Below are 19,723 nucleotides of genomic sequence, written 5' to 3' on the forward strand. Positions count from 1 at the left end.
CATTTTATACTATATGCTACCTGTCCAGTCCTTCCTGGAACTGGGTATGAGTTCAAGCAATATAATGATAGCTCAGGAATAGAAGCTGGAGATAGCCTCTGCAGCATATATATCTTCATAATTTTTATTTCTTTTTAAAAATATAGTTTAGATTAGAAAAATAAATACTGCGGGTTTTTTTTAGTACAAGTACATATGAATACCCATCCATGCACAGTATACAAGGAATTATTTTAAGTCATGAATTTAAAAAAACTTCCTCAGAGAGATGAGAACAGATTTACAACCAGCTGGTGCTGGACTATGTTTGGCATATGGAACCTAGATTTAGTTATCATCTTCAAAATCTATGAATATCATTCTAACAGCACTGTTGTGCATGTAAGACAAATGGTTGGGGAATTCCTTTAAGCAATCTCCAGGTGATGAGAACAAGGTCAAATGTCATCACAGTGCCCTGAAGCTGCAGGGGCCTAAGTCCCTGACTAGGTTCTCTGAGGCAGCCAGAGCTGCCAGTGCTGCAGGGGAAGCTGATGGTATTTTGAAAGATGTGAGAGAGGCAGGTTGTTTTCTCTATTTTTGTAAGCTAGTATAGACACGTGGTTTTGTTAAGTAAAAATAGTGAAGGATGTGAAGTTCTGAGATCCAGACTACAGGGATAGAATGGGGTGCTATCTTCCTTCCAAAACCAACACATTCTCTGTGCCTTTGTTCTTAAATAGACCCCTGTGTTAATAGCTGAATAGATACTGAGTTCTTCTGACCTAGCTCTGCCTCCTGCCTCATTCTCAGAAAGTCTCACTTGCCTCCCTCTGAAACAGTTTCACAGCTGGTTGGATTAGGTATAGATCTCTGATCCAACCTGAGCCAATCAGGTGATCTCTCTCAGAAATATGGATTTAGGACTGTGCAAATACCATTTGTTTCTAAGTAATAAAATCTGGCAATTACTTTAAATCCTAGAATGAAATGGCTATAGTGGATCTTTGTTCAAATTCAGCAGAGAATGAACTCCAGCCAGTTTCTCCTAAAAACTATTGATGTACTTACATGGCTTCTGTGTGCTGGTTCTTGTTTTCAAATTCATCCTCTTATTTTACTTACCTTATCTTGGGTGAGTTATCTTTCTTGCAGTCAAATATTTGCTGAAGAACACCTGTGGAAACAAGTGTGTGTTTAACAAAAGTAAAGTTTAAGAATCTGGATATTCTGAGTGACCAGTGAAAACAGGTCTTCTCCAAAAGAGCTTCTGCTCTTGCATGCTTTCACCAACAGCCTTGTTTTACTGCAACTGTAAAGTCAGAGACGCATCATGTCCCTAGGGTATCCTCAGAAATTGCAGTCTGATGAGGAAACTGTTTTTAAATTTTGCTTCATTTTGACCTTTATATGTGAAGTCAATTTTGTTGATGCTTAATAATTTTTCTAGATTTACCCTTTAAAGAATGCATTTGAATCCAAATGATATCTTCCCATCATTATTGATTTCTAGAAGTTCTATGAATCCTGCTCACACAGAATTCAATATCGACTGAAATATTTAAAAGCCTAATACTATTTCTTCTGAATACGGGCCTGGTTCTTTAGAGATAATGTATCCTCATGAAACAACAGGTCTATTGTTTTCATCGTCCTCACTCTTTGTTTTGTTGCCAGGAGGTTGTCTTTTTGTTTTTGTTTTATTTTGTTTCGACCCAGCTGTCCTTCTCAGTCCAACGAAAGATTTATATCCTACCTATTTTCGAATGTTTGGAATAATATTTTTTTTTGGAGAAATGAATATGAAATCCTATTAACAACTTCCCCAGCTGGGTGAAGACAAAACAGCTATGAAAAGAATCTTGTGGGAATAAACTTAGGCCTGTATTTTTACAAAAAAAAGTTCAATTATTAAACTACATGTCATTAAGAATTAGAAATTTTACTGCAGAAGAATCTTTGCAAGTGTTTGAAGTGCTTTAAAACGTTCTTAAAAGGAAAGAAAACTGCCTGTACATTATGCAGAACAGTGGCTCTTCTCAGTACTCTAGTATCTTTTATTGCATTGCTTTTCTTTTGAAAGGAAAGAACACCATGGCAACCAGTTTTTAATGGTTACAAAAGAATACCTTAACTGTTTTTTTTAAATTTTATGATAAAAGATTAACTACTTCCCTTTAGACTCACTTATCAATATCCTCTGATACCCTGTCACCAACACTCTAGAATACTTTAATGCCAGAGAAAAAAATACTGTATAATAAGTCTTTTATAACTTACAGTATTTACAAAAGTGAAATCGCTGTGAGAAAAATGTGTGTGCGTGTGTGTGTGTGCATGATTTTTAATATTTGGACCATAATGAGTTAAATGATCTCCTCAAATATTTATGATTCTTTTTTTATGTAGCTGTGATATGTAATACTAAACTATATTAGATCATATTAAACTAAGTAAATACCTCCAAAAGAGCAACTATCAGAAATTGAATGATAATGAAAGGATTTTTGTTTGGATAAATAACTTGTTAATTGGAAAAAAATGTAGTCATAGGGCTTGATGATTGCTGATGCCAAAAACATTTTTCATCATAATAGTTGTAGATAATTGGACTTCTCTAGGCAATCAGGTGAAAGCAGGTGAAGTTTCAACAATACAGATAAAAATATGAGAGAGGGAAAAGTAGTTTGATTGCATATACTCCATAGCCAGAAAATGATAAGACTTCAATGAAACACAGTAGGAGAATTTTTGAAGAAGGTTCTAAAATGTTTTTATAAAAAGACTTTTGCAATGTATTTTATTGGGTTACATGACAACTTCCACTGATTCTATTAGTAAATAGACCATTGACTCTTTAGTAAAAATATATATGTCAACTAAGTATTCGTAAGTTTTGTTTTATCTGGGTTAAAGGTTTCTATGTTTATGAGAGAGAATGAAAATTCTGAGTCAGATGGGTTTATTTGGGTAATGTGTTGCATTTAAAAGTCATACATAAGGAAGTAGGAAGTAGGGTAAGAAATGAAATTGTGTGTATGTAAGCTTGCCAGGAATTAAAAAGCATTTTGGAGTTGTATTATTTAGACATGAATTGGAGGTTCAGCCAATCCTACAATCCCCTGAAGGTCAGGGAATACCCTTCTGCCCAATTATCTGTCCCATTTTCCAATTATATAAGGATTACAAGTCAAAATTCATATAATAACTTTAGATGAGTACAGCTCTTGGTTTGACAATCTCAGCTACATTTGCTGAAGAGCAAAACATACATGAGCATGTTTGGAGGGCTCATGGGACACCACCATCAGGTATCTTTTATCAGGAGAAACTTCTGGAAAAGACTTACACAAAAGGAAGCTTTAAGATATATAAATACTGGCTTAGGACAATGCTTCAGTATTTGGAAGGAAATATTTTTCTGACTACAGTTTACAACTTTTAGGTTGTCCTCTGACTTAGACTTGTATATATATATATACACACATATATATATATATACACTTGAAATATAAGTAAAGATAATATTGACGTGAGTACAAACTATTAACAGCTAATTTACTAGTTAGATTGTATGTGAGATAAGCAAATAAAGCACCAGGAATAAAATATTATGCTAAAATACTCTGTTCTAAAGAACAACTTATGATGCTTTGAAAAATTAACAAAGAGCCAACAGATGTGCATTGGCAGTGAGCCAAGGATGACTCTGGAAATAGCATGACAGTTCCAGGGAGTCCCCTCACAAGCTTCATGTAGGCTTATCAGAGGTGAATGAACCTGTGATCCAGGCCTCAGTGGTCTTACATCTAGCAGCTCAGCCTTACAGCAGACATTACACATGGATCCGGATCACGACAGAGCCAACATGTTTGATGACGTGTAACAGTGGAAAGGATGGCTTTAGGTTAGGTGTTGCTTAGGGACTTCCAGATGCTTTTGAAAGAACTCCAGGAATGAACAGGTTATTAGAATCAGATGGCTACAAGTGTAGGTAGGAATATAAGCCACCGCAGTGAAACTACCTTAGATTAGTATTGCACTACTACAGTTGTGTTTTTCTGTGTTTGTTTTTTGGAAGGTGGATGATGTGGTCTGGGAACCTGGTCTATTATCACAAATTGAAAGAAAGATATCATGCCCTTTCAAAATATTGTTGAACTGTAGTTTTTAACATGAGGATTATCATTTAACTGATAAATTTTTCTTGACTGCAGAGAGATTGGCAGCTCTAAGATTTTGGAACTAACAAAGAAGGGGTGATTGCATATCACAAGGTAGGGATATACGCTGTAAAGAAATGCCAATATCCTGGTATTCCTGAATAGGTCCTTATGTTTAGAGATGGATTACCTTCTTTTCTTTTGAGGGCTGGGTTATAGATATAGTGGATGAGGCTGGCTCTGGGCTCATCTAGTAACTGGACCCTAATATTCTAGCATTACAGATATGCTCTGCAGAACATAGCTGTGTGTGTATTTGTTGGTGTTTGTAAGCTGCTTGTCACCATAACATATATACTGTCTAGCTGCATAACAAGTGGATGAAAATTCTTTGACTGTGTAGGTCTACAGTACTTAAATATAAAACTACATGTGAGAGTTTTCTTACCAAATGCCCAGAGACACTATTATTGCTAGGAATAAAAGCAGGAGATTAAAGTTCACACTCTGATGGTTTAATTGCCTATGATCCAAAAATGACATGAAGGCTGAAAGGGATTATACTTCTCTGAAGACAAGAGGATTTTTCTAGTTTTTTTTTTCTTCAATGCAATTGACTATATGATTGAACTTATGGACCAGAAAAGACTTAGGGGAGTGTTAGATTTATCAGATGAAATATAAAGCACTTGGCTTGATCACAGGGAATAAGAACTCATTCTTTGTGGATGTAGAATGGGGGCACAGTATCACTGGATTTTAATATTAAAGGATATTACTTAATTCAAAAGGTAAATGATTAATATTCCAACCTGGTGATTATGGTCATATTTACTATCTATTTATGTAATTTTATTCCCACGATGCACAAGAAAGCATACTGTAAAAGACATGGACTCTCTTTTACCTAATTTTAGTCATTCTGACAGTTTTTCAAACCCCAAATCTAAAATGAATATCACTTTATTGCTTGTGAGGACAAATCCACTCTCTTCTACTTATTCAAGCAATTCAGTTTTCTTTCTCCTGCATCATTATTTGCCTTTCTAATAGGTCATTTCAATCAATGTACAATAACACTACTTTGTCTCCTCTCATTAAAAAAGAAGAAAAAAACCCCCTGTCCCCATTTTGCTTGTGTCATTTTTTTTCTCATCTTTTTTCAGAATGTGAAAGCTAATTTATAAGCTAATTTGGATAATAAAGATTTTTATGTGAAATCTGCCCATTCTTTGGTCCTAACTGATAAAATTTCTAACACACAACTTTTGAACCTAGCCTTAACCTAGTATTTAGGTATTAATGACAGGAATGCACTGAATGTCAGGGCTGATGTTCCATACTAAGATACATATTAGACAAACAGAAATTCCCTCAGGGAACATGGGAGTTTTTTGATATCTTGAAAAATGTGGGCGACTCCTATACATGTATATATCCTTGTTCCTTTGATATTCTCGGCAAATTTAATGGGGATGGGGTTGAAGGAAAAAATATTTTGATCTCCCTATTTTCTTCTAAATGAGTCAATAATCAGTATTATGGCTGAATAAATCTGATGTGTTTATATTCAGTTGTTCTATTAATAAGTAGTTTTATAATTCTATAAATTTACTGTCAGCTAGATATGTTTTGAGTTCTTTCTATAATGAAAGTATAAAATAATATGTTGTATTGTGTTGAAATGTCCATATTTTCTTGACTGGTTTTATAGGTAGGAATAAAAAAATGTGCTTTAAGATCAAGGGGAAATGTGTATATTTGAACATCTTTCTGACAGTTTTAAAAATTAACATCATCCTGCAGAGTTTGCTTGGCAGTAATAGAGGATAGATAAATTCAAAAATAATGCCTTGTGAAAGATAAGAAACTAGTGAAGAAAACAGACACTATTCAGATAGATTAAATCACTAACATCTACAAGAACAAAACCAATAATAGTTCAAGGGAAAATAAACATTACCTTTTAGTTATAGCCTTGGCATATATAACAAAACTGTGGCTTCATTACCACTGCATATCTACTGAGATAGTCACCCAAGACCAAGATATTAAGAAGCTGGGGACAGCATTTTTGTTTTACAATCTTTAAGAAAATATAAAATGAATGCAATTGCTTATTTCCAATTAATATTTCATTTTCATGATTCTTAGAAAAATGTTGATAAAATCGCATCATCTAATAAATAAGTATGCTATGACATAAATACAATACATTATTACAAGGTCTCCCACTAAAATAAAATTTACTTTTCCATTAAATCAGTAGACACCAAACTGAAATAATGTGCTTTCAAAACAAAGCTTTGGATATTTCCTAATCATAGAATTTAGGTTGCATAATGGTATATAAAAGAAGAGCACACAAATGTGTGTGCATGTGTATGTATGTATGTGTATATGTACAGTGATATCAATTATATAAAGAAATATACCAAAATTTTATGTGCCAAAATATGCCAAATACAGCCAAATATTTGGTGAAATTATGTATGGGTTTAACTTATTTACATTCTGTTAGTAATCATTTTTCCATTTATGGTAAACCAGAAAGCAAAGTTTATATTAGGATTCATTTTCCTATCTGGACCATACAATCAAAGTTCACAAAATTTTGAAATTGAAAACTTGGCATCATAGAAAATACTTAAGACGCTGAAAACCATTTAGACTTGATACCTAATTTTATACCTCATTTTCTTGGTAACATTGTTGGGAAGAAATTGGTTCCTAGACACAGGGAAGTCAGAGTTAAACTAAGTCAAGAAAGCAAAGTACGTTTTAGACAGGCAAGCTACTAAAGAACATGATTGTACAGCTGCAGTCCTGTCCAAGTCACCCAGGCAATGGGAACTTGCGAGCCCAAATCAGAGCTCTCAGTCATCCCTCCCTACTTTTCTGAAGTACGACAGAGAGAGTGAAGACTTGTGCTTAAGTCTAGAAGATAAAATGAAATAGCAAAGTGACAAATATGTTTACCACTGAAAAAGTGCAGAGACAAAACAATAAAGTGGGCTATGAGAAGGCTCTATGTAAGCAAGAACTACACACTTGAAGAAAGGGGAGCACAGCCAACTTCAGAGAGGAGGCGCCCTTGAGGATTTAGGGTTTGGGATTTTATAAGGCCTTTTGGGAAGGGGTCAGCATAAGGCATGATGTGTACAGGTGATTCATAATTCCATTGAAGTTTTTTCTTAAAAATAAGGTTATTTAGGTGGCTGTGTTGGTCCAGATCTGGCACTCTTTATCTACACAGGTGCATTTACACTTTGGAGGTCTATCTCCTGTCCTAGTTACAAAAATTACTTAATTGATTAAGGGGCTGGAAGAAGAGGAAGAACAGCATATAGATTAAGTTAAGGAATACACTCGGCCTTTTCCACAGACTGAGTAGATTTTGCAATGGCATGACTCTTTTCCCATTTTACTGCCCTAACTCATGGGGTAGGACACAGAAATCCTTGACTGACAATCTTTGGCCTTGGATGCCTGGCCTAATTGATACAATGAAGACATGGGTTGTGCTCTGATGTTTTTCTTTTTTTTTTTGAGTTTTTTAAATTTTTAAATTTTTATTTTGTTATCATTAATCTACAATTACATGAAGAACATTATTTTTACTAGGCTCTCCCCTACCCTAAGTCCCCTCTACAAACCACATTACAGTCACTGTCCATCAGCATAGTAAGATGCTATAGAATCATTACTTGTCTTCTCTGTGTTGCACAGCCCTCACCTTTCCCCCACCCCCCACATTAAACATGCTAATCATAATAACCCCTTTCTTCATCCCTGCCTTTATTCCTCCCTACCCTCCTATCCTCCCCAGTCTCTTTCCCTTTGGTAACTGTTAGTCCATTCTTGGGTTCTGTGGTTCTGCTGCTGTTTTGTTCCTTCAGTTTTTCCTTTTTCTTATACTCCACAGATGAGTGAAATCATTTGATATTTCTCTTTGTCCGCTTGGCTTATTTCACTGAGCATAATACCCTCTAGCTCCATCCATGTTGTTCCAAATGGTAGGATTTGTTTTCTTCTTATGGCTGAATAATACTCCATTGTGTATATGTACCACATCTTATTTATCCATTCATCTACTGATGGACACTTAGGTTGCTTCCATATCTTGGCTATTGTAAATAGTGCTGTGATAAACATAGGGGTGCATCTGCCTTTTTCAAACTGGAGTGCTGCATCCTTAGGGTAAATTCCTAGAAGTGGAATTCCTGGGTCAAATGGTAAGTCTATTTTGAGCATTTTGAGGAACCTCCTTATTGCTTTCCACAATGGTTGAGCTAATTTACATTCCCACCAGCAGTGTAGGAGGGTTCTCCTTTCTCCGCAACCTCGCCAACATTTGTTGTTGTTTGTCTTTTGGATGGTAGCCATCCTTACTGGTGTGAGGTGATATCTCATTGTGGTTTTAATTTGCATTTCTCTGATAACTAGCAATGTGGAGCATCTTTTCATGTGTCTGTTGGCCATCTGAGTTTCTTCTTTGGAAAACTGTTCAGGTCTTCTGCCCATTTTTTAATTGGATTATTTGCTTTTTGTTTGTCAAGGAGCATGAGCACTTTATATATTTTGGATGTCAAGCCTTTATCGGATCTGTCATTTATGAAAATATTCTCCCATACTGTAGGGTACCTTTTTGTTCTATTGATGGTGTCCTTTGCTGTACAGAAGCTTTTCAGCTTGATATAGTCCCACTTGTTCATTTTTGCTTTTGTTTTCCTTGCCCGGGGAGATATATTCATGAAGAAGTCGCTAATGTTCATGTCCAAGAGATTTTTGCCTATGTTTTTTTCTAAGAGTTTTATGGTTTCATGACTTACATTTGGGTCTTTGATCCATTTTGAATTTACTTTTGTGAATGGGGTTAGACAGTGGAGTTTCATTCTCTTACATGTAGCTGTACAGTTTTGCCAGCACTATCTGTTGAAGAGACTGTCATTTCCCCATTGAATGTCCATGGCTCCTTTATCGAATATTAAGTGATCATACATGTTTGGGTTAATGTCTGGAATCTCTAATCTGTTCCACTGGTCTGTGGGTCTCTTCTTGGGCCAGTACCAAATTGTCTTGATTACTACAGCTTTGTGGTAGAGCTTCAAGTTGGGGAGTGAGATCTGCCCCACTTTATTCTTCTTTCTCAGGATTGCTTTGGCTATTCAGAGTCTTTGGTGTTTCCTTATGAATTTTTGAAATATTTATTCCAGTAAGTTGAAGAATGTTGTTGGTAATTTGATAGGGATTGCATCAAATCTGTATATTGCTTGGGGAAGATGGCCATTTTGACGATATTAATTCTTCCTAGCCAAGAGCATGGGATGAGTTTCCATTTGTTAGTGTCCTCTTTAATTTCTCTTAAGAGTGTCTTATAGTTTTCAGGGTGTAGGTCTTTCACTTCTTTGGTTAGGTTTATTCCTAGGTATTTTATTCTTTTTGATGCTATTGTGAATGGAATTGTTTTCCTGATTTCTCTTTCTATTAGTTCATTGTTAGTGTATAGGAAAGCCCCAGATTTCTATGTGTTAATTTTATATCCTGCAATTTTGCTGAATTCCGATATTAGTTCTAGTAGTTTTGGAATGGTGTCTTTAGTGTTTTTTACGTACAATATCATGTCATCTGCAAATAGTGACAGTTTAACTTCTTCCTTACCAATCTAGATTCCTTATATTTCTTTGTTTTATCTAATTTCCATGGCTAGGACCTCCAGTACTATGTTAAATAACAGTGGGGAGAGTGGGCATCCCAGTCTGGTTCCCAATCTCAGAGGAAAAGCTTTTTCAGCTTCTTGCTGTTCAGTATGATGTTGGCTGTGGGTTTAACAAATATGGCCTTTATTCTGTTGAGGTAGTTGCCCTCTATGCCCATTTTGTTGAAAGTTTTTATCATGAATGGATGTTGACTTTTGTTGAATGCTTTTTCAGCATCTATGGAGATGATCATGTGTTTTTTGTCTTTCTTTTTGTTGATGTGGTGGATGATGATGATGGATTTTTTAATGTTGTAACATCCTTGCATCCCTGGGATGAATCCCACTTGTTTGTGATGTATGATCCTTTTGATATATTTTTGAATTCAGTTTGCTAATATTTTGTTCAGTATTTTTGCATCTATGTTCATCAGGGATATTGGTCTGTAATTTTCTTTTTTGGTAGGGTCTTTGCCTGATTTTGGTATTAGGGTGATGTTGGCTTCATAGAATGAGTTTGGGAGTATTCTCTCCTCTTCTATTTTTTGGTAAACTTTAAGGAAAATGGGTATTATATCTTCTCTGTATGTCTGATAAGATTCCGAGGTAAATCCTTCTGGCCCGGGGTTTTTTTGGGGGGGGTAGTTTTTTGATTACCACTTCAATTTCTTTGCTGGTAATTGGTTTGTTTAGATTTTGTGTTTCTTCCTTGATCAGTCTTGGAAGGTTGTATTTTTCTAGGAAGTTGTCCATTTCTTCTAGGTTTTCCAGCTTCTTAGCATGTAGGTTTTCATAGTAGTCTCTAATATTTCTTTGTATTTCTGTTGGGTCCGTCGTGATATTTCCTTTCTCGTTTCTGATTCTGTTGATGTGTGTTGATTCTCTCTTTCTCTTAATAAGTCTGGCTGGAGGCCAATCTATTTTGTTTATGTTCTCAAAGAACCAGCTCTTGGTTTCATTGATTTTTGCTATTGTTTTATTCTTCTCAATTTTATTTCTTATCTGATTTTTATTATGTCCCTCCTTCTGCTGATTTTAGGCCTCATTTGTTCTTCTTTTTACAATTTTGATAATTGTGACGTTCGACTATTCATTTGGGATTGTTCTTCCTTCTTTTAATATGCCTGGATTGCTATATACTATCCTCTTATGACTGCTTTCATTGTGTCCCACAGAAATTGGGGCTTTGTGTTGTTGTTTTCATTTATTTCCATATATTGCTGGATCTCCATTTTAATTTGGTCTTTGATCATTGACTATTTAGGAGCGTGTTGTTAAGCCTCCATGTGTTTGTGAACCTTTTTGCTTTCTTTGTACACTTTATTTCTAGTTTTATACCTTTGTGGTCTGAAAAGTTGGTTGGTAGAATTTCAATGTTTTTGAATTTACTGAGGCTCTTTTTGTGGCCTAGTATGTGGTCTATTCTGGAGAATGTACCATGTGCACTTGAAAAGAATGTGTATCCTGTTGCTTTTGGGTGTAGAGTTCTATAGATGTCTATTAGGTCCATCTGTTCTAGTGTGTTGTTCAGTGCCTCTGTATCCTTACTTATTTTCTGTCTGTTGGATCTGTCCTTTGGAGTGAATGGTGTGTTGAAGTCTGCTAAAATGAATGCATTGCTTTCTATTTCCTCCTTTAGTTCTGTTAGTATTTGTTTCACATATCCTGGTGCTCCTGTGTTGGGTGCATATATATATTTATAATGGTTATATCCTCTTGTTGGACTGACCCCTTTATCATTATGTAATGTCCTTCTTTATCTCTTGTTACTTTCTTTGTTTTGAAGTCTATTTTGTCTGATACTAGTACTGCAACACCTGCTCTTTTCTCCCTATTGTTTGCATGAAATATCTTTTCCCATCACTTGACTTTTAGTCTGTGCATGTGTTTGGGTTTGAGGCGAGTCTCTTGTAAGCAGCATATAAATGGGTCTTGTTTTTTTATCCATTCAGTGACTCTATGTCTTTTGATTGGTGCATTCAGGCCATTTACATTTAGGCTGATTAGCAATAGGTATGTACTTATTGCCATTTCAGGCTTTAGATTCGTGGTTACCAAAGGTTCCAGGTTACTTTCCTTACTATCTAAGAGTCTAACTAACCTCACTTAGTATGCTGTTATAAACACAATCTAAAGGTTCTTTCCTATTTCTCCTTTTTCTTCCTCCTTCATTGTTTATATATTAGGTATCAAATTCTGTACTTTTTGTCTATCTCTTGATTGACTTTGGGGATAGTCAATTTAATTTTGCATTTGCCTCGCAATCCACTGCTCCACCCTCCCTACTGTGGTTTTACTAGCTCTGGTGACAGCTATCCAACCTTAGGAATACTTCCATCTATAGTAGTCCCTCCCAATTAGACTGCAGAGATGGTTTATGGGAGATAAACTCTATCAGCTTTTGCTTATCTAGAAATTGTTTAAAGAACCCCCTTCAAATTTAAATGATAATCTCACTGGGTAAAGTAATCTTAGTTCCAGGCCCTTCTGCTTCATGGCATTAAATACATCATGCCACTCCCTTCTGGCCTGTAATGTTTCTGCTGAGAAGTCTGATGTTAGCCTGATGGGCTTTCCTTTATATGTGATCTTATTTCTGCCTCTGGCTGCTTTTAACAGTCTGTCCGTGTCCTTGATCTTTCCCATTTTAATTACTATGTGTCTTGGTGTTGTCTTCCTTGGGTCCCTTGTGTAGGGGGATCTGTGGATCTCCATGGCCTGAGAGACTACGTCCTTCCCCAGATTGGAGACGTTTTCAGCAACTACCTCCTCAAAGACACTTTCTATCCCTTTCTCTCTCTTCTTCTTCTTCTGGTATCCCTATAATGGAAATATTTTTCCACTTGGATTGGTCACACAGTTCTCTCAATATTTTTTCATTTTTAGAGATTCTTTTCTCTCTGTGCCTCAGCTTCTTTGTATTCCTCTTCTCTAGCTTCTATTTCATTTATTGTCTCCTCCACCGTATCCAACCTGCTTTTAATACTCTCCATCATGCTCTTCAACGATTGGATCTCTGACCTGAATTCATTCCTGAATTCTTGGATGTCTTTCCGTACCTCCATTAGAATGTTGATGATTTTTATTTTGAACTCTCTTTCAGGAAGAGTCACGAGGTCCATATCATTTAAATATTTCTCGGGAGTTGTATTAATAATTTTACTCTGGACAAGATTCTTTTGACGTTTCATGTTTGTATATGGTGCCCTCTAAAATCCAGAACCTCTATTTTGGAGGTACCTAGCCCCTGAAGCAATGTCTGGGGTCGCAGGGTAGCAGTACTGGTACCTGGGAGGAGGAAAGAGCTGTTCCCACCTCCTGGCTGCTGTGCCTGTCTCCACTGCCTGAGCCAGTGGGCCGGTCACACAGGTATATTTCTGTCCCAGAGCAACCAGATATGGATCCCTGCTTTCCACAAGCAGCTGGGATCCCAGTCTCCCCAGGAACTCTGCCTGTATTAACTTTCCAACCTGGTAGTCCTGCAAGTCTCATGAAAGCACCATGAAATGTAGGTTTGTGCTCCAAGAGCAGAGCTTCAGAGCTAGGTGTTCAGCAGTCCCAATCCTTCCACTCCCTCCTTGCTTTTCTCTTCCTCCTGTCGGTGAGCTGGGGTGGGGGAGGGGCTCAGGTTCAGCGGAGCCACAGCTCTGGTACGTTACCCCATTCTGTCAGGTCTGTTCTTTTCTCAAGGTGTATGCAGTCTGATGCCATCATCTTTCCTGTTGCTCTCTCAGAATTAGTGCACCAATTAACCTTTCTAACTGTATCCAGTTTTAGGAGGAAGCCTCTGTCTCTCCTCTCATGCCACCATCTTTAATCTGATGTTTTTCTTTACTGGTTGAATTGTTTTTCATCTGGAGAATATCTGGACATTCCAAGTCACTCCTGGCCTTTGAAACTTCAACCAATTAACCTATTAACTCTGTGAGTCCTTGCTGTCTTTCTGGTTTTATCTGGTTAACTCTTTTGGTGAGCTTTACTGGCTTTATTTTATCTCCACCCAGTTTATGTCTGTGTTTTGCCCAACAGTAATGTATTATATTTTGGCTTTTCTGGTGATATATTATTATATCATAAAATGTAGCCAAAAGTTAATAAAATATATTCCCTTCATAATTTCAGGACTTTTTTTGTGTTTCCTGACATTTTTTGTTGTTTGAAATTATATTTAAAAACATTTTTCTTTTTCCATTTTAAGTAGGTTTTCCTTTATGTTATACAAGAAAGAAGAGAAAACTAATGATATATCTACTATAATGAAATATAATTACAATGTGTATTGCTTATTCAAGGAATCAGAAATGGTATCATTTTGAGAAAGTTTTATTAATGATCATGATTTACAAATAAATAAAGTGATGATTTAAATACTTAAAAACAGTTAAAATAACTTACACCACTCAAAACTTTTCTCAACCAAAACTGGTGTAATGAACAAAAAATGAAGTTTTCATCAAATGTACCTGAGGCAAATTTGTATTCTGACACTTAGAATGTTTGTAATGCTTATGATATAACACGAGTCTTCTCAATATGAGTAAGAATTAAAGAATTATAAAATGTAAGAGATATAAAATAGTTACAACTACTGTATTATATTCCCAGGGCTGCTGTAACAAATAACCACAATCTGGGTGACTTAAATCAACAGAAATTTATCCTTGCACATTTTTGGAGGCCAGAAGTCTGAAATCAAGGTGTTGTCAGGGCCTCTTTCTGAAAGCTCCAGGGGATGGGTGATCTTTTCCATGCCTTTTTCTTAGCTTCTAATGTTAGTAGCAACACCCAAGGTTCCTTAGTGTAAATACACGTAGTTCCTATCTCTATTTCTGTCATCACATGGTATGTTTGTGTCTCTCTTTTTATAAGGACACTAGTCATACTGGGGGAAAGGCTCTCCCTACTCTATATGACCTCATATTAAGTAACATATTACCTGAATTTGCAAAGACTCTATTTGCAAATAAGATCACATTCACAGAGAACAAGAGTAAGAACTTTAACATAACATTTTTTTGGACGGAAGGATGGAATAGTCAAGTTGCAAAAAATGTCCAATTTGATTCTCAAGATGGCATCATGAGTAGGGTGGCAGAAAACTCCTCCCAAAACCATATATATATGTTGAAAATACAGAAAATACAGCTATTCCTAAAAGAGTGACCAGAAGATACAGTACACCAGCCAGGCCACATCTACATCTGTGAGAACTCAACATGTCATGGAAAAGGGTAAGATACAAAGCCATAACCCAGCAGGACCCAAGCACTCCCCCCACCCCACTCTGAAAAGATTCAGAGTGGGGCAGGAGTGGAGGCATAAGACTGCTAAATAACCAGCCTTAGTAATCTGTACCAGGAGCACAGACACACAATGCATGGTGTACTGGATATTAGAGGAATGGAAAAGCAAAATCTGAGACTAAGACTGAAAACAGGTTCCCACAGTCGGCTGCCTTGGGACAAAAGAAAAGCAGGTGGTTTAAAAGTCTGAAAGGGACAAGGGTTTAACAGGTGGACAAAATTGTCCTGGCACACTCAGTCCAGTAGGCTGGGAACTTTAAGTAACTTCAGGTGCCCTAAACCCCTGGGTGGCAACACATTACCAAAGCCCTTCACGGTGATAAGCAGCCAGCTGTTCATTCCCCCTCCACTGGCTCTGCAAGCAAACTGACTGAACCGCCCTTGCTACAAAACAGCCAGGAAGCAGTGCCATCCACAGCAACCACACAGACGCTTCTCCCAACACGTGACTAACCAGGCCAGAACCAGAGGCTGCCCCCTGCCCACAGTTGACCAGCACAGACAGAGGAGACAGACGCAGTCTGGAAGGCACAAAGGGGCTTTATTCCCATGGTGAAATTGCGCTGCTTGCCCACAAACACCGTCAGTGCCCTAGGCCATCTGGAGGGCCGCCCTGACCATGGCAGCTCAGGGGATCAAACCAGAGGCTTCCCCTGCACGCAGTTGTCCAGCACACACAGAGGAAGCTGGCACGGAGTCTGGAAAGCATGTAGGAGCTCTGTTCTCACAGCAAACATGTGCTGATCACCCACAAACACCTCCAGTGCCCTAGGCCATCACAAAGGCTCCCCCGCCCATGGCAGCTCAGGTGATTAACTCAGAGGCTGCTATCTGTGCATAGTTGACTGGCACAGAGAGAGGAACCCGGCTCAGAATCCGGGAAGCATGTAGGGGCTCTGTTCTTGCAGCAAACATGTGCTGCTCACCCGCAACCACTGCTACTGCCCTATGCCATCCAGAGGGCCGTCCCACCCACAGAAGCTCAGGGGATTAACCCAAAGGCTACTCCTGGTGTGTGGTTGCCTGGCACAGGCTGTGAAGACTGGCGCAGAGATTGGTAAGCACGAAGGGGGGCTGTTCTCATGGGAGAACACATGCCACTCACCTGAGACTCCTGCCAGTTCCCTAGCGCATCCCAAGGGCCGCCTCACCCATGAAAATCAGAGGATTAACCCAGAGGTTGCTCCCTGTCTGTGGTTGACTGGCACAAGCAGGGGATATGGACAAGGCAACCAGCAAGCAGGGACTTAGTTCTCTGAGCTGACACAGGCACCACATGATGGTGACCACTTCCATCACCATGAAAAGGTAGAAGAACCTTGTTCAGTCCAAAATTCCTTAAACACCAAGGAGAAGGCCTGGAGAGATCAAAATCACCAATCTTCCTGGAAAAGAATTCAAAATAAAAGTCTCGTAAGCATGCTGATAGAGCTACAGAGAAATAGGCAAGAGCTAAGGAATGAAGTCTGGGGGGAAATAACAGAAATGAAACAAACAATGGAAGGACTTAAGAGCAGACTGGATGAGATGGAAGAGACTGTTAATGTAATAAAATTCAGAAAACAGGAACTCAGAGAAGCTGAGGCACAGAGAGATAAAAGGATCTCTAGGAATGAAAGGATATTAAGAGAACTGTGTGACCAATCCAAACAAAACAATATTCATATTATAGGGGTAACAGAAGAAGAAGAGAGAAAAAGGGATAGAAAGTGTCTTTGAAGAAATAATTGCTGAAAAATTCCCCAATCTGGGGAATGAATAGTCTCTCAGACCATGGTAGTCCAAAGGTCTCCCAACACAAGGGACCCAAGGAGGACAATACCAAGACAAACAATAATTAAAGTGGCAACATGAAAGACAAGGAGAGAGTATTAAAAGCAGCCGGAGAGAGAAAAAATATCAACTACAAAGGAAACACATCAGGCTATCATCAGACATCTCAGCAGAAACCATACAAGCCAGAAGAGAATGGCATGATATATTTAATGCAATGAAACAGAATGGCCTTGAACCAAGAATACTGTATTCAGCAAGATTATTATTTAAATTTGAAGGAGGAATCAAACAATTTCCAGATAAGCAGAAGTTGAGGGAATTTACCTCCTACAAACCAGCTTGGCAGTGTATTTTAAAGGGACTGCTGTAGACGGAAGTGCTGCTAAGGCTAAATAGATGTCATGAGAAAAAATAAAACTACAGCAAAGAAAGTAGATCAACCAAATACTAAATGCAAAATAAAATCAGCTATCCAAAAAATCAGTCAAGTGAAACACAAGAGAGTACAGAATAAAACACCTAACATAAAAAGAGTAAAGGAGGAAGAAAAAGAAGGGAGAGAAATAAAGAATCATCAGACTGTGTTTATAATAGCATAGTAAGTGAGATAACTTAGATGGTTAGATAGTAAAGAAGTTACCCTTGAACCTTTGGTAACCAAGAATCCAAAGCCTGCAATGGCAATAACTACATATCTATCAATAATCACCCTAAATGTAAATGGACTGAATGCACCAATCAAAAGGCACAGAGTAATAGAATGGATAAAAAAGCAAGACCAATCTATATGCTGCCTACAAGAGACTCACCTCGAACCCTAAGACCTACACAGACTAAAAGTGAAGGGATGGAGAAAGATATTTCTTGCAAACAATAGGTAGAAAAAGGCAGGTGTTGCAGTGCTTGTATCAGACAAAATAGACTTCAAAACAAAGAAAGTAATAAGAGATAAGGACACTACATAATGATAAAGGGATCAGTCCAACAAGAGGATATAGCCATTATAAACATCTATGCACCCAACACAGGAGCACCTACATATGTGAAACAAATACAAACAGAATTAAAGGAGGAAATAGAATGCAATGCATTCATTTTAGGAGACATCAATACACCACTCACTCCAAAGGACAGATAAATCAGACAGAAAATAAGTAAGGACACAGAGGCACTGAACAACACATTAAAATAGATGGACCTAACACACATCTACAGATTCTTCTCAAGTGCACATGGAACATTTTCCAGAATAGACCACATACTAGGTTAAGTATTAAGTTGCAAGATACATAATTAATACACAGAAATCTGTTGCATTCCTATACACTAATGATGAACTAGCAGAAAGAGAAATTAGGAAAACGATTCTATTCACAATTGCACCAAAAAGAATAAAATATACAGGAATAAACCTAACCAAGGAATTGAAAGACCTATACTCTGAAAACTACAAGACAATAGTAAGAGAAATAAAACTGGATTATTGTGTAACCCCATACACAAAAGAAAACTCAAAATGGATCAAAGACCTGAATGTAAGTCATGAAACTATAAAACTCAGAAAAAAACATAGGCAAAAATCTCTTGGAAAATAAAAATGAGAAACTTATTTGTGAACATATCTCTCCTAGCAAGGGAAACAAAAGGAAAAATGAACAAGTGAGACTATATCAAACTAAAAAGTTTCTGTACAGCAATGGACACCATTAGTAGAACAAAACGGCATCCTAAAGTGAGGGAGAATATGTTCATAATTGACATATCCAATATGGGGTTGACATCCAAAATATATAAAAAGCTCACGCACCTCAACAAACAAAAAGCAAATAATCCAATTAAAAAAATGGGCAGAGAATCTGAATAGACACTTCTCCAAAGAAGATATTCAGATGGCCAACAGGCGCATGAAAAGATGCTCCACATCGCTAATCATTAGAGAAATGCAAATTGAAACTACAATGAGATATCACCTCACACCAGTTATTATGGCCAACATCCAAAAGACAAACAATAACAAATGTTGGCAAGGACGTGGAGAAAGGGGAACAAACCCTCCTACACTGCTGGTGGGAATCTAAATAATTTCAACCGCTGTGGAAAGCAGTATGGAGGTTCCTGAAAAAACTAAATACCATTTGACCCAGGGTTTCCACTCCTAGAAATTTATCCTAAGAATGCAGGAGCCCAGTTTTAAAAAAGACATATGCACCTGCATGTTTATCGCAGCACTATTTACAATAGCCAAGAAATGGAAGCAATCTAAGTGTCCAACAGTAGATGAATGGATAAAGAAAAGGTGGTACATATACACAATGGAATATTATTCAGCCATAAGAAAATTCTATTTATTTTTATATCTAATATAATGGACTTAAAGTGGCATAAAGCTAGTTGATCTACTCTCACTGGAAGCTCTATTTGAAATTACTCTTGAGTCTCGAGTTTGTCTCAGACTGAAAACTCATTGATATTAAGGGCTTGAGATTTAGGAAATTATTTTGGATTCTGTTACCTCAGGCCTCACCTGGTTCTATTTTGCATCACATATACCTCTTATAAATAACTTTTTGCAATTCATTTTAAATGAGGAATTGTATTTCAAATAAATATTTTTAAAGCATTTACTAGTTGCCAGTCATTATGCTAATTAGGTAACAGGGAATACCATGTTTAAGATTTACCATATTTGCTATATGCTTATGAGATCAGTAGGTAATACTATTATATTTTATAAATAAAGTAAATGAGACTCATAAACAAAAAGTCCTAAGAAACTCAAATTAAATTGCTTTCTAATGGCTTAT

At 37.1% G+C, this 19,723-nt stretch overlaps 1 long non-coding RNA gene across 1 annotated transcript in view; it reads right to left on the reverse strand.

Annotated features, from left to right (window-relative positions):
* Window positions 1-1,104: 1,104 nt before the first annotated feature.
* LOC140845028 (uncharacterized) overlaps window positions 1,105-19,723 on the reverse strand; it is a 165,307-nt gene continuing 146,688 nt past the window's right edge. The window contains exon 3 of the long non-coding RNA XR_012123641.1: window positions 1,105-1,156. This is a non-coding gene — a long non-coding RNA (uncharacterized lncRNA). The remainder of the gene's footprint in view (window positions 1,157-19,723) is intronic.

Source organism: Manis javanica, chromosome 2 (assembly GCF_040802235.1).
Source record: "Manis javanica isolate MJ-LG chromosome 2, MJ_LKY, whole genome shotgun sequence".
NCBI lineage: Eukaryota > Metazoa > Chordata > Mammalia > Pholidota > Manidae > Manis > Manis javanica.